Source organism: Vulpes lagopus, chromosome 6 (assembly GCF_018345385.1).
Source record: "Vulpes lagopus strain Blue_001 chromosome 6, ASM1834538v1, whole genome shotgun sequence".
NCBI classification, from domain to species: domain Eukaryota; kingdom Metazoa; phylum Chordata; class Mammalia; order Carnivora; family Canidae; genus Vulpes; species Vulpes lagopus.
Genome location: NC_054829.1, coordinates 125787248 through 125803286, shown reverse-complemented (window position 1 = coordinate 125803286; position 16039 = coordinate 125787248).

The window sequence follows — 16039 nt, the reverse complement described above, 5'->3', positions numbered from 1 at the left end:
ACATGGCTAAGAGTTATACATTTGTTACACAAATTGCTCTTCCAAGCCAACAAGAAAATGGTATGCAATTTGAATGAAAATGGGTAAACACTATGAATATCCACTTGACAGAAAATCAAATCCAAATGGTCAGGAAAAGGCAAGTAAAGAAGCACCTGTCTGGAAGTCTATAGTAAGGATCATTTTAAGTTTCCCAAACTTCAGAAATTTAACATAATTTTATCTAAAACTAGAAAAACTAAACCACATAGCTTTATTTGGATAAAAATCACAAACAGCCTCATTGTCACTAGAACTTCATAAAATTTTTCACACTCACACATACCATTTTATTTCATTCAATACATTGTAGTTTCAGTGTTGTTTTTCATTCTTAAAACTTAGTTGATTCTAATTTTCTCATATGTCAGCAATAAATCTAGCATAAAACCCTATTTAATTCACTATTAATCAAATCTATCATTTTTTAAGCATTTGGCCCAGGGGTACTATTTCTTTAAAATACTACCTAAACAGGAAACAATGAAAACTGCAGCCTAGGCACGTGTCAATGACAGAAATTGCCAGACACTGAATTCATGGCACGGAGACCTTTCTATTACCTGTTGTTTAATGCTCTTTATATTTTTCTTTGGCTAACCATCACACCACACATTGTTTGATGAAGGTATCTTGACTTATGAGAAAAGATAATACAATAACAGAATACTCTATGTCTGTAATTTATTGTCAAATGAGAAAAGAAATAGCATTAACCATAGTCATTTGTAAACTTATATGTATAAGGGGGATCGAGGGAGGGAGAGAGGAAGCAGGAGCACATATATGGGAGAAAATGTTAATGGTGAATGAGTGAGTATAAATAATGGGCATATAAAAATTCTATGTTTTCTGAGGTTCCTCTGTAAGGTTGAAACCAATCATTTCTAAATAAGAAGTTAAATACAACAATAAAAAGAATGTTCTTTTTGATAGAGAATGTTCTTCTCTTTCACATCTCAATCTATGGAATATGCACAACTAATGATTTTATATATTCAACTACAGTCAAAAATTAAAAATTGGGCTACGGTAGATTTACAATTAACAATATTGCCTTGCATCTTCCATGACAAAATTATAATCTATTTATTATTAGATCATTTAAGCTTTTTTATTGTTGTCACATCCACATATATCAGTGGGAACATTTTATATCAAATAAAACCATTTTAAAAAAAATTAAAGGGGGAAGCAAAGGGAAATCTCAGAACTCTTTGACAACTTAATTAGAGACATAACGATTTATCTTTTGGAGTCTAGAGCAGCATTTCCTTCTTGGAAGAAAGTGAGTTCAGCAAACTAAATTTTATAGAAGCTTGATCAAGCAATCTTTGAATATTTGTTTTCAGTAACAAATTTCCAAAATTATCATCACAAGTGTGTTACACAATTATTCCACATAACAGATCTCTTAGATGTTTGTCTGAATGTTTTCCCATTGCAATTTCCTCTGATTTTTTCTAAGACATCATCTAAAGAGACATTTCTTTGCAAGGGCGAGCCATCACTTCATATCCAGCGTCCATTTGCCCTTGATGGGACATTAAAGTTCTTCATTATGCTGCAGGCTTAGAAAGAAAAACTAGACCACATAGCTCTCTTTGGATAAAAATCATAAACAACTTCATTATCACTGTCTTCAAAAAGTGACTATAGATACTGAGTAACAGATTTTGTTATGTTCTGTTTAAGAAGTCACTTGAAAAAAAAAAAGATTTCTTTTCTCTTAGGAATGAAGTTAGTTATCCAATGAAATATTCAAAAGTACTTCAATCTCATCTAATTCTGCAGAATATATATCAAATAATTGTTTTGATTTATATTGTTTAGCTTTGTTAAGTCAATGAGTAATACTAATTTTATTTATGTGTGGACAGAACTTTGTAGTATTTAAACATATTTTCAAATGATCTGCTCAGCTTATTTTTAATACAGGCAAAGCAAATGTTCCTTGTAATACCTAATAATTTATAATCCAAAGTAAAATTTCAAGAGCAGTATTATGAAAATTCTAACTAGTTCAGCTATAGAACATAGCTAATCATTTCTTAAATTCAAGTTTCAAATGAAACTCCTTCTCATTATTTTAAGTCATATATGCAAAATTAAAAATCAAACTACCCTTCATACTACCATTTCTATTTCTATAAATTTATTCTGAAGATATATCACACTTGTAAAAAAATTGTCTACATTTAATTTATTCATTTTGTGTTGTTCATAGACAAAATTAATTAAAATAAGCTAAATAATACCTAATGGCCTAGTTATTAAATAAGACATATCTGTACCATGGAATATTGTTTCAAATTTAATAAAACAATGGATACTAAAACTAATATAAAATTATTTTCAAAAATATGATTCAAAAAATAAGATGCAGATTTTTATGTATAGTATGTTAGTTTTATTAGTTAGATATTTGTAAAAATGAAGGGGAGAAATATATATACACAAAATTTTCACATTTCTTATTTGTATATGTGTATATATGTACATAAGTATAAATAAATCTATAAAGCAATAAAGATGTAATATAATGATATTATGTATAGTCTTGTAAATTCTTGAAATGCCAATTGAGGAATCATGAATAATTGTTGTCTATGGGTAGGAGACTTGGGTGGGTGAAGGATAGGTATGAGAAAAAGATCCTTCACCTGTTAAATTTCATACAATATAGATACAATAAAGAAAACATGAATATATAAGATAAATAAAATATTTAAAACAAACTATCTCTATCTTATTATCTTTTTCCAACCCATTTCCATAGAAATAGAACAAGATAGTCTTACAGATAGAAATATAAATACATTACAAGATTAATTACTTATGCATGAAATTGCCAAAATATTACCGACTTACCAGCATGAAGAATATGTTTTTTTGCTGTCTAATGAGCCAAAGTTCTAAAAAGTATGATCGTACACTCAAAACTATTAGTGAAACATGCAAATAATGAATATGGTGAAATTAAGTTGTCATAATGGATGCACAAATATCTTTGAAATAAATATATTTACATACACAATACATTTGGGGTTTGTTTAATGTCTAATATAATTAAGCATATTTTCAATGTTGAAGCTTAAGACATGGTTATTTAAATATTTTAAGAACAGATCAGACATTGATTTTGATAAATAAGAGAAATGAAAGCAAATTACTACTTAATGCTTCCTAAATTGCATAAGAGCTTAAGGTAAATATACTATCTACATTACTATGCAGAATTATTGCATATACAGGGACTTCTTTCATGTCTGCAGTACATGGATCCCTAAAGTCTCAGGGTTGTCCCAGTGTGGGGGAATATCTGGAGAAAATTTGTTTCTATCTACTGATAATACAGTTTGAAGTCCTTTCTCCCCAAACAGTACTGGGCTATTACCAAAATGGTGTTTGTCAAGAAAATCAGTCACACAACCCTAAAAAACACCATGAAGGCTGGTAGGGTGAGCATGAGATTTTAAAGTAAATAGAATTCAGGGTTTGAGGTACTAAGATTAGAATGCCAGTAGCTTTCCAAAGAAAGTAATGTGTGTGAGTGGAAAATTCATGGTGAAGACCTGTGTTGAAGATATATACGTGTGAAGTTCTCAGCATATAGATGTTACATAAATCCATGAAACTAAGTGAGATTACATAGGGATGAATGATGTGAGGTTGTGCAGTCAGGAAGGAGAAGGGAACCTCCTACAGATCTCCGGGACTTCCAACGTTTAGCAATGGAGACTGCTAGTGGAAAAAAAGAGTTTGAGAATAAAAGACAAGAAAAAGAGGTGAAGAAAGAGAAAAATGGTCATTTTTATAGGATAGTACAAAAAAAAGAATAAAATGCTTTCTGATATTTTATTCAATAGCACACAGGCATCCATTTTTAAAATTAAGATTTTAAAATGATTTTTGTAAAAGTCTTAAAATAAAAATCAAGCACAGAGGTTCTTAATTACCTAGAAATAGTATGTTCATGGACAAAACAGTAACAACAAAAAACAAAGTGGAAAACTCCAAATAATTAAAGCAAAAAGAGCTAAATATGAGTAAAATAGTTCTAAATATGTAAAAAGAAGCATTTTTTATAATAGTCTTAAACGTTTTTAAATAAAGCATCCACAATCATTCAAATCAAAAATCTAAGTTTGCATGTTAATTACTGTAAGAGAAAAATTGTACTGGGTCAGCTTTAAGACTTTATTCAAGACTATTGTAATAGAGGAGAGAGACTGAACTCAACTCTATTGAAAGACATGGTGACAGCAGTTTTGAGCCCTGGGATGATCTAGTAGATAGGTATTGGAAAAAGTTGGTGGGAAGTTGGTCAGTATGATTTGGCCATCCGTGTTTGCTAATTAGTGCTTATCAAAGACAGCTCCCACCCTCCCAGAAACACAGGAAGATAAGGGTGCTATCTTTCCTAATGTTTAAATTTCAAAGATTCCAGATTGTTGAATTCTCAAAATCCCTCCTTCAAATGCTTAGTCCAAACTATCAAATTCAACATTGGTGCAATAACTCCCAGTTCTACTTCTCGTCCCCTTCTCCTACTCTCATAATCCATACTCAATGCATACTCACATGCATTGAATACATCAATGCATCACATATCTGATCGTGTCATCCCCCTAAGCGATACACCTCAGCCCCATCAACCACAAAGTTCAGATCAATCACTTTGACCAACAGTGCTATGCACCATCTGGCACTGCTTTACCACTCCAACTTCATCTCACTTCTCACCCTTTGCTCAATCCCTCAAGCCTTCCTTTTTTTTTTTTTTTTTAGATTGAAAGAGGGAAAGAGAGAGAGAGAGAGGGAGAGAGCAAGTGAATGCATGAGAGGGGAGGGGGCAGAGGGAGAGAATATTAAAAGGGCCTCACCCCACCACAGAGCTGAGGGGGGCTCATTCTCAGAACCCTGAGATCATGGCCTGAGGGAAATCAGTGCTCAACAGACTGTGCCAAAGAGATGACTCTCAAGCCTTCTGGGTCTTAAATGCACAAACTCACATCTGTCTTAAGATCTTAGGTCTGAAAAAAAAAAAAAAAAAAAAAGATCTTAGGTCTGGTTGTTCCTACCTCATAGAACTTTCCTTCCTCTGATCTTGGCATGTGGGGTTGCTTCCTCCTTGTTGGTCAGATCTCAGTTTGATGTTCTCTCAGAAGGCCTTCTCTGACCATCCAATATTTAATAGCCAATTGTTAGTTTGGATTTTTTGAATCACAAAATCATATTTGAATAATCTGCATAACGTTATTTACTTCTACACCAATGTTTTTCTTTAACACTATATATATATAGTTATATAGTTTTCCTTTAGTGAATATATATATATATATAGTTTTTCCTCACTAGAATGGCATTTTAGGAAGAGCAGGCATCTTGTCTATCTTGCTCATTGCCAAATCCTCATGACAAAACAACAGCATACAGAGGTACCATGCCATGCTAGTTATGATTAATTATTTGTTTAAAAATGAATAAAAATAAATGCATAAGATATTTAAATAATGATTTTGCTCAGATCTCAACTTTAACAAGAATGAAATTGGAAGGAATGGGGTTAAGTGTTATACTCAGGGTCAACCACATAGTGGAGCCAGTGTAGATGAGTGTCTTTTGATTCTCAGTCCAGGATTATCTATTTATAGTTAATATTTTTCAGTGGCCTATTTTGATGATTGAAATCCAGTGAATAAAAAAGGTTTCTCTTCTTGAAATATCCCCAAACCGGACACTCTACTTTTTGGAATGGCTTCGTATATATTATATATTAATTTCTCAGTAGGAATAATATCACATAAAGGGTAATAATGACTTACCTCCTTAACACATTAACAGGGACTGTTTTTTCTGATTAGCCCACAGCAAAGATCCTAAAAGAAAAAGTGTCAGGGAAGTTTTGTTGATAAGAAGTTTGTTTCCTAAGAGATAATACACTGTGGTAAGGATCGCATGACTCTCAGGAAATCTAAGGGTCTAAATTTGAAAAGGAACATCTCCATATAATACTGACAAAATGATAGGAGCAAATTACTCCCTCTTCTTCAATGTGCTTCTGGATATGGTTGTCGTATCTGATTTAAAGGTCATATCTAATATAATAATAAATAGTAATAATTATAATAATAACTGCCATTTTCAAGAATCTCTTAGCTAGTCTTTATGCAATTAGGGCAGTTTGTTAAATGCGTGCTCTTAGCCACATAGCAAGAAATCTAATGTTATTTTAGATAGAAGAAAGACAAGAATGAGTCCAGAGAGGGTAAATAACAGTATAAAATAATACCATTACTTTAGTGATGGATTTAGATTTTTATCCAAAGTCTTTCCGGCTTAATACTGCTTTATATAAAAGTAGATGTTATTTTAATTTAGAAAAATATTATTTATCGTTATTTGAAGGCAATATTTGAGTTAATTCTCAGTGTCTGGGTGACTCAAGGAAGTATAACTTAATGCAGTGATGTCTATGTGCAATGGCAAGAATGTAAAATAAGATAGCCCTAGGTTTGTATTGACACCTAAGCTCATACTTAGCAGCTAATGGTTTAGCCTAACTTGTTTCGATTCTTTTTTCTTCATTTAGTAGTGCTATAAAATTTGATGAGACTCTGCACATGACTTTACTTTTCCAAGAACTGAATGAAAATTACTTAGGTAGAGACCGCATGTGTTCAATAGTTGGTGGTATTAGTGTTAAAATTATACAATAATTGTAATAGAATCCCCAGTTATGTGATATAATATACCAGTCACAAAAAATGTACTGGGCATTGCTTGACTTCAAAATATTGATGCAATACCATTTGTTTCGCAAACTTTTTAAGAGTTTATACAAATTTGACACTTTATGAAATAATAACATTTGGAAGTCAGAAAAGTATAATAGAAAAAGTGCTCGTTTTAGTTACAATTTCTTATGTTTTAACACAGGATAAACAATCATTAAGTGGTGCTATTCACTTGTTAGGCAACCATAAGGGCATATTGGTTCTTAATAGAGAAAGTCCTGTGCTGTAATGATTGCAAAATGTTGAATATCACTTCTGTTACAATTAAGAAGCTGCATCATATTTTCCAATTTCTTACCTGCACAAAGGGTGAAAGACACTAGAGGCTGTAAAGTATACTGTAAAATGAAAAAAAACTTGAATTTTTGAATTTCAAATCCTAGTTTTTCTAGTTTTTTTGTTTGTTTGTTTTTAAAGATTTTGTTTATTTATTCATGATAGTCACAGAGAGAGAGAAAGAGGCAGAGACACAGGCAGAGGGAGAAGCAGGCTCCTCGCAGGGAGCCTGACACGGGATTTGATCCCGGGTCTCCAGGATCGCGCCCTGGGCCAAAGGCAAGCGCCAAACCGCTGCACCACCCAGGGATCCCTCTAGGTTTTAAAATGCAATTTTATCCATACTAACCATAAAACTTGTGAGTATTGCTAAGCTATTCATTTTCTTAATCTGTACAGAGTGCAAAAAGAATTCCAGGAAGTAAATGAGATAAGATATGTAAAAAGCTTGCATATCAGCTGACAATAACCTAAGCACAATAAATATGAATTATTATTAATTAACTATTAACTTGATATTAAGAGTTATATTTTCAAAATTCTATGTTCCCATATCAGTTTATTTTCTAGAAGAGATGCATTGATTTTTTTTTTCAAGATTTTGCCTCACAAGCAAGGCAAGTGATTACTATTTACGTTCATGAAAAATATTTCACCATTTGTACTGGACAATAAATTCAATAAATTAAACCCTGTTAATTTATTAATATAATTATATTTCTATTTCTCCCCACTCTCACAAAAGATACTTTACATCATAGGAAAGATATTAGTTTGGAAACCACTTAACCTCTGTGATATATAATCAAAGTGTTTTTTTTAAATCCTATAATTGGATTTTTATATAAATCAGCTGGGTATTAAGACTATGTTAAACATATGATCTTTTAAAGGTATAACAGTTTATCATATTTTTATCAAAATATACATTTTTATATATGTACTCACATATGAATTTACAAATTTGGACATGGCAAGAATCAATAAATGGTGTTAGCATTAAAATAATCTGGGGCAAGTTAAATTTTCCTATTGAAGCAGCAGGTACAGAGTCAATTATAATTTTTCATAAATATAGAATTAGCAAAGAATAAGCTTGTAAATATAATACATTTATCATAGAAAAAAAGATTGAAAAATTATATTAATATAAGCAAAACAGCATGAAGAAAGGCATGGTATATTAAAAATCATTTATATAACTGATGTATTTTAAACGTGAGGAATGATTTTGTGGTATATTAAAAGGTACAAAGTTTTCCACCAAGAGTTGTGCAAAATCATTTTTGCAGCAATTTAGACTTGAATTCTTAGGAACTGAGAAACATTCTATTTGACTAAGCTGCTAATTCTACTTTCAAATATACTTTTTAAGTAAGTTTAAAATAGCTAGGTCCATGTTACTTGTACTTAGAAATTACTATCATAGATGTGTATTGACAATATCAGACGTAACTGGATTCTTATCTTTTATTTTTAGAAAATCTAATTATAACATTGGCTGACAGTTAGCCTCTTCTAATCACAAGTTCATATAATTGAACAAAGCTAATTGAAGGTACCAAACCATGTCAGCATGCTGGCTAATCTAAAGAGGTTGAGATCCCATGAAAATTAAGTCAACTAATTCAACGTGGCACTATGTTATTAATCAAAATCCAAATTATTTCCTTACTAACAAGTATAAAATTAAACTACATTTGTTTCTTTTTTTAACTAATAAAAAATGCCTCAAAATAATGCTTGTGTAATGTGGTAGAATGAACTTTCAGATCTCTTTATTTTCTGTATGATCAATAAAGTAACTTGATTATTGTTTATGATTGAAGTATTAAAAAATGCTGTGCACATGTTTGCAGTCTAAAATGATACATTCTTGGCATGATTTTTCTCCAACATACAATTGTGCATTGATTTTTATATTTATTTCTCACAAAAGTATTTTTAAAACAATATTCAAGTTGTTATTACATAAACCTACTATTTTTTAAAATTTTTGTAATGAGTTTCTAACATACCTATGAATCGGTGAGAGCTTTCTTGACTGGGTATTCAATGTTAAATCCAGTATTTTCTTTATTCTCAATGAGAAATCTCATATTTTTGAGACTGAAATGTGAATATACTCTCAAAGACAAAGGGATGCCTTTGTATTACTTGATTATAAAATCTTTCTCCAGTAATTCATTATTTTTCCATAGCTCTGTTTAACATTGTCATCATCTATGTTGGTTACAAACAAGCTTACTCAATTAGTACATCTCACAGATTTTAAATTGCCCTACCAAATTCTACTGTAACTTTTTTTTTTTATTCTGTCAGGAGGGAAAAACATCTTTGAAGAAGTGAAGATTATTTCATTTTATGCTTCATGAATAGAAAACTGAGAGGATCCCTGGGTGGCGCAACGGTTTGTCGCCTGCCTTTGGCCCAGGGTATGATCCTGGAGACCCGGGATCGAATCCCACGTCGGGCTCCCGGTGCATGGAGCCTGCTTCTCCCTCTGCCTATGACTCTGCCTCTCTCTCATTCTGTGACTATCATAAATAAATAAAAAAAATAGAAAACTGAAAATCATTCATAGTATGTATGCGAATGATTGATATGATCATATGATGTATATGATCATAAAACTGCCATATATATGTAAGATAAGTTTTACAGTATGTCTGTCCATTTTGAAGTTTTTTGAGTAGAATAACATGTGATTTTTAAGAATAATGAGTATGTTTTACTGACTTATATCTCTTAGCATAAAGCTTTCTAATTCCATCCATGTTGTGGCAAATTTATGGCTGAGTAATATTCCATTATGCATATAATGGGATAATATATATATATGTATATATATATATATATATATATATATGCCACTTCTTTATCTATTCATCAGTCAATGGATACTTGGGCTGTTTCCATAATTTGACTATTGTAGATAATGTTGCTATAAACATGCGCGTGTCCCTTTGATTTAGTATTTTTATATTTTTTTTGGTAGACAATACCTAATAGTATTGCTGGATTGTAGGGTTGCTCTATTTTTAACTATTTGAGGAAGCTCCACAATGTTTTCCAGAGTTGCTGCAGCAGGTGGCATTCCCACCAGCAGTGCAAGCGGGCTCCCCTTACTCCACATCTTCACCGATATCTATTGTTTCTTGAATTGTTAATTTTAGCCATTTTGGCACATATGAGGTGATATCTCTTGTAGTTTTGATTTGCATTTCACTGATGATTAGTGATGTTGAGCATCTTTTCATGTGTCTCTTGGCCATCTGTATGTCTTCTTTGGAGAAATATCTATCTTACGTCCTTTTTAAAATAAGATTATTCATTTTTTGGGTGTGGAGTTCTTTATGTAAGTTCTTTATATGTTTTGGATGCTAACGCTTTATAGGCTATGTCATTTGCAAATATCTTCTCCCATTCCATACGATTTCACTCATAAATGGAATTTAAGAAACAAAACTATAAGCAAAGAGAAAAAGAAAAAAGAGAGAGAGAGACAGACAAGAAACAGACTTAACTATAGAGAACAAACTGATGGTTGCTAGAGGGAGGTGGGTGGGGAAGGACGAAATAGATGATGGGAATTAAAGAGCACACGTGATGAACACCGAGACTTGTATGGAAGCACTGAATCATTGTATTGTACACTTAAAACTAATATTTTTTAAAAGATTTTATTTATGTATTCATGAGAGACACTAGAGAAAGAGAGGCAAGAGGCATAGGCAGAGGGAGAAGCAGGCTCCCTGCAGAGAGCTTGATACAGAACTTGATCCCACCGGGATCATGCCCTGATCCAAGGGCAGATGTTCAACCACTGAGCCACCCACGTGCCCCACCTAAAACTAATATTGCACTGTGTGTTGACTAACTTGAATTCAAATACAATCTTTAAAAAAAGAATAATGAGTATGAAACCTCATAGGTCATTTGAAGGTAAAATCTAGCATAAGAAATGAGATATGTGAAATGAGATATCTGCCGAGGAATTAAGTCAGAGAGTGGTAGCATTTCCCAAACATCTTGCCAACAGAAAAATGAAGTTGCCTGCCAGTTTCCCACTTTTGTCTGAGATAGAGTGACTCAATGTTAATTACTTCATTAAACTACCCACTTTAAAAAAAAGTTGTTTTAGGAAAATCTCTCTTGGGTTCCCCCAGAGATTATTTTTCTTCAAAGTTTTTTAAATATGACATTTTAAAGGAAGGAGAGGAGAGTTTATCTTGCAAGGAGTGCAAGGAGTCTTAAGTTGGTAAAAGCTTTTTAGGGCAGACCTCAGAAAACTGGGGAGAATTTGAGGCAGATTTCTAGTTTTATCAAGAAAATTGTGTCTATTGAAGTACTAAGATAGAAGCCTAGTTCAAAAGTCACATAAAACTATGGAGAGATTAGAAGAAATATGACACTCAGCATGTTAATAAGTGCAGTAGACTTAGACACAAATGGGCACTAAATGTATTTTTATAGAACTCCAAATTGCTTGGTATATCAAAGGATATGACAAATAATATAATTCCAGTTCACTGGGGCTGGGTGAAAAGGATGCTTATTATTTGGTTATGATGAAAAAATTAAAAAGAATAAGAGTTGTTTTGTAAATGTCATAAATGATTACTGATTCTAGATTTCCAAAGAGTTCCAATTAATTTATTATTATAAAGAGCAAATTGTTGTGTGCCAAATAGGCTTCGTGTTTCTTGATCAAGTTTACATCAAACTCCAAAAACATTTGATAAATATTTTTGAATATCTATAATGAGATTAAACAAACTAACCAACCAACAAACCTGCTCCAGAGCTCCCGAGGGAGCTCACTAATAAATATTGGTGCAGGTTGAATTGTATCCCACAGAATTTATATGTTGAAATCTTAGTACTAGCAGCTCAGAATGTGACCTCATTTGGAGATAGGATGTTTACAGAGCTATATTAATTAAGGTGAGATCGTTGAGGTGGGTCTTAATCTAACATGACTGATGCCTTTATAAAAAGATAAATTTTAGAGATAGAGAAATATTTAAGGGGGACACCGTATGAACATGAAGACAGACATCAGCAAGCCAACTGAGACCCTTGGAAGAGATCCCTCCCTATACAGCCCTATCAGAAAGAACAAACCAACTATGTCAACACCTTGATTTTGAACTTCTAGTCTTCAGAAATATAGAAGAACTACTTTCTGTTGTTTATATCAACACAAATTATTGTGGTACTTTGTTACAACAGCACTAGCACACCAATCCTTAGAGGAGATATTAAATAGAGAACAGTAAAATGTTTAGTATATCAGATGGTCATAATTTAATTATGGAGTGTACCAACCAGCATACCTTGGTTCCTATTTTGTAAATTTCTGTCCCCCTTTTGAGAAGAAATCAATTATCAGAGTTCCCTGCAAACTGTTCTAAATGTTTTTGCCATCCCTCGTCTGCTATTTGTATTCTCTACTGAACCTCATTTTCATTTCAATAGTCATTTTCTACATCCTTTTTTCAACAGAAATTTGTGAATGATTGAAGACATATACTATGTGTAATGGCATCTTTTAATCTTTGTTGAGTTTAGTATGCTGTATTATCATAATATATATTTAACATTTGTATAATAAATGAATTTGTTCCTACAAAGCTAGCAGATCTTTTTTTTTAGCTATACCCCCATCTCATCATAAGAAGGTAAGTCTCTACTCACATAAAGCTTGCTTTTTATATGTTCTTAAAATACAAAGTTATATTAAATACTATTTAATATACCCTCAAAATGCTAATTCATGATTTCAATAAAATGCACAAAACTCAGACTTTTATTTATGGGAACTATAAATTATCCTCCAAGTCCATTAATATACTTCTAATTACAGTAATAACATGATTTCCACATGATTAAATTTAAAAGTAGATAATGCAAAGTCACTCTTTAAGTATTTTAATCAGTATCTGCATGGCAGATATTGCTGTCTGCTTAAATGTACAGTTCATCCTTTTCTTTTTCCTTGAAAAAAATCTGAATTTCATTTAAGAATCGGGCAATATCTCTGCAATCTACAATACGGAATATTTATCTGAGATAACCGTATTCTACTACAGTGGAATCTTTACAGAGATTCTTGGATTTATTTAGCAATTCACTTAACAAGTATTTATTGTATGCTTAACTATGTGCTTGGCACAGGGATACAGAAAATAATCCCAGCCTCATGGAGCTTGCATTCTGATGGGAAAGAACATAAACAAAATAAGCAAGTATCTTACTTACCATCATTAATACATGGAGATATCTTCTATTAAAAAATAAAGTACAGCAGTAGGATAGGAAATGTAGATGGAAAAGTAGGATAGGAAATTTACAATTCTAGATGATGCATGAATGACCAGGTTAGGCCCCATAAGGAGGAAACATTTGGACAAGACCTGAAGAGGTGAGGTATAAATCATGGGGATAATAGGAGACCAAAAGCTCTAGGCAGAAAACATTCCCAGGCAGAGAGCTTTCCTCAATTTTCAAGAAACAACATGGAGGCAGAGGTAGGGGAAAAATGGTAAAAGATGAAGTCCTTGGGTAATGCTGGACAAAGGAGCAAACAGTATTTGAGTAGGACTTTGCAAACCATCTGAAAAACTTCTTTTTGTTGTGTTTTAAGAGAGTCAGGAATCCTTTGGAGGTCATGCAGCAGAGGAACTATATGGTCTGATTTTGGTTTCAAACAAGACTACTCTGGCTGCTGGCTAATAATAGGCAAAAGGGAGCATGAATAGAAGCAGAGGGGCCAGGGAAAGATGTTGATGGTTGGGATGAGAGTAACAAAAAAAGAAGTGAAGAAAAGTGGTAAATACTGGATTTTTGAAAAAGTATCAATGTGATTTGCCAAAGGACCAGATGTAGATTTTGAGTAAAAAGATATATTATTGATAACTGAATTATTTTACAACTACAACTGGAAAATGGAGTTGCAATTCATTGAGATGGGAATACTAGGAAAGTTGTTAAAATTACGGTGAATAACAGGCAATCAATTGGATTATATAAACTTTGATAAATTTATGAGTCATAGAAGTAGAGATGTCTAGTAGGAAACTGGATATGTAAATCTAGATTAGAGGAAGACTTTAAAGTTGGAAGTCATTGGTGTGTGGGAATATATTTAAAACCATGGTGCTACATAATTTTACCCAGTGAGTGTGTGTAGAGAGAAAATAGAAAAGATCCGAGAGCTGAGTCCTGGACACTGATGGCAAAGAGATGAAGAAAAATCATCAAATAAGACTAAAAAAGAATGGCCTCAGTGATGAAAGGAAAACCAGGAGAGTGTGGTATATTAGAAATCAGAGGAGGAAAATGCTTTCATGATGGAGTCATCATTTTTTTAAACATCATTTAGTATATTCCATTAGGGTAGAAATACCCCAATTCACTAGATTTAGCATTGCAAAAATCATTGATGTCATAACAGAATTTTGGTAGCATGGTGGAGTGGCTTCGAGAGGATTTGATAGGAAAAACATCCCAGGCAGTGAATACAGGTGACCATTTTAGGAAATTTATATGAAGAAAGAAATGTGGTAGTTAGAGATATATAGGGAGTTAAAAGAGAAGGAAAATTTTTGGTTTTCTTTTGTTTTCTTTTAAGATGGGGGCAGTTTTGTTTGCTGTTGGGACACATTTTAAATAGAACATATACGGATGGTTCAGGAAAACAGGCAATGCCGTACTCGGGTCGTATCACTGAGTAGGTGAAAAAGGTGAAGACCTAACATATGTATAAAGGACTTGGTCTTAGCCAGGAGTAGAGATGGTTTACGCATAATAAAAATACTGAAGACATATTATACCAGCACAGCAGGTGGTAAATGTGATAGAGAAAAGTTAGTGTTCCTTTCTATGAGGTAATAGAAAAAATATCTATCGATCTCTTTCCTGGTTCCTGCTTCAGAGCTCCTAAAACTCTTGTAAATTCCTGAGTGTAAATTCAGCACTCTGTTCCAAGTCAACTCTGGATGGCTCCTAGGTGGGGGCCATAATTAGAGCTTTGTGACTTTCACCCCCACCTTCCTCCCCTACTTCTCAAAGAGGGGAGAGGGGCTGGAAATGGAATCAGGTATTCCATTGGTCATGCCCACATGAAAAAAACCCATAAAATGCCCAACAATATGGGGTTAGAAGAGATCCCAAGCAGATGAACATTTCTATATACTTGGAGGGTGATGCGCCTCAATTCCTGCTCTTTGGATTCTCCTAGACCTTGCCCTGTGTATCTTGTCATTTGACTGTTTATCTGTACTTTTAATCATATTCTTTAATAAACTGGGAAATGTAAGTAAATGTTTCCCTGAGTTCTGTGATCTACTCTAGCAAATACTGATGTACATTAGGGAGGTCATGTGAACCCCCAACTTGTAGCCATGTTGGACAGAAGTTATGGATAACCTGGGGACCTAATACTTGCAACTGGCATCCAATGGAGGGACTGGCCCCTAAACCTATGGAATCTGACACTGCCTTTACATAGGCATTATCAGAATTTAATTAAATTATAGGACACCCAGTTGTTTTTGCAGAATTGCTTAGTTTGTGGGGGGAAAAAAACCCAGACATCTGGCATTAGAAGTGAAGTGTTCTGCTAAAAATAAAAGAGAAGCACAGGAGGAAGACTGAATTGAGTTTTCTCTCTTAAATTTCTGTTTGGCCTTCCCATTGAATAGGGAGCAAGATTATCAGCTAGGAGAGTAAAATATGATTGCTGAGGAGCTTCGGCATTTTAGCTTTTAGTGAAATAATACTTATTTTGAATTTATATTCTCAGTGTTCTTTGGGTTTTATCTAGCCACATCCCCATACCAGGTACAGGGAAGGAGTAGATTAAAAAAAAAAAAAATGGCTTTAACCAGGGATATGCTACAACCAAGAAAATAAAAGAT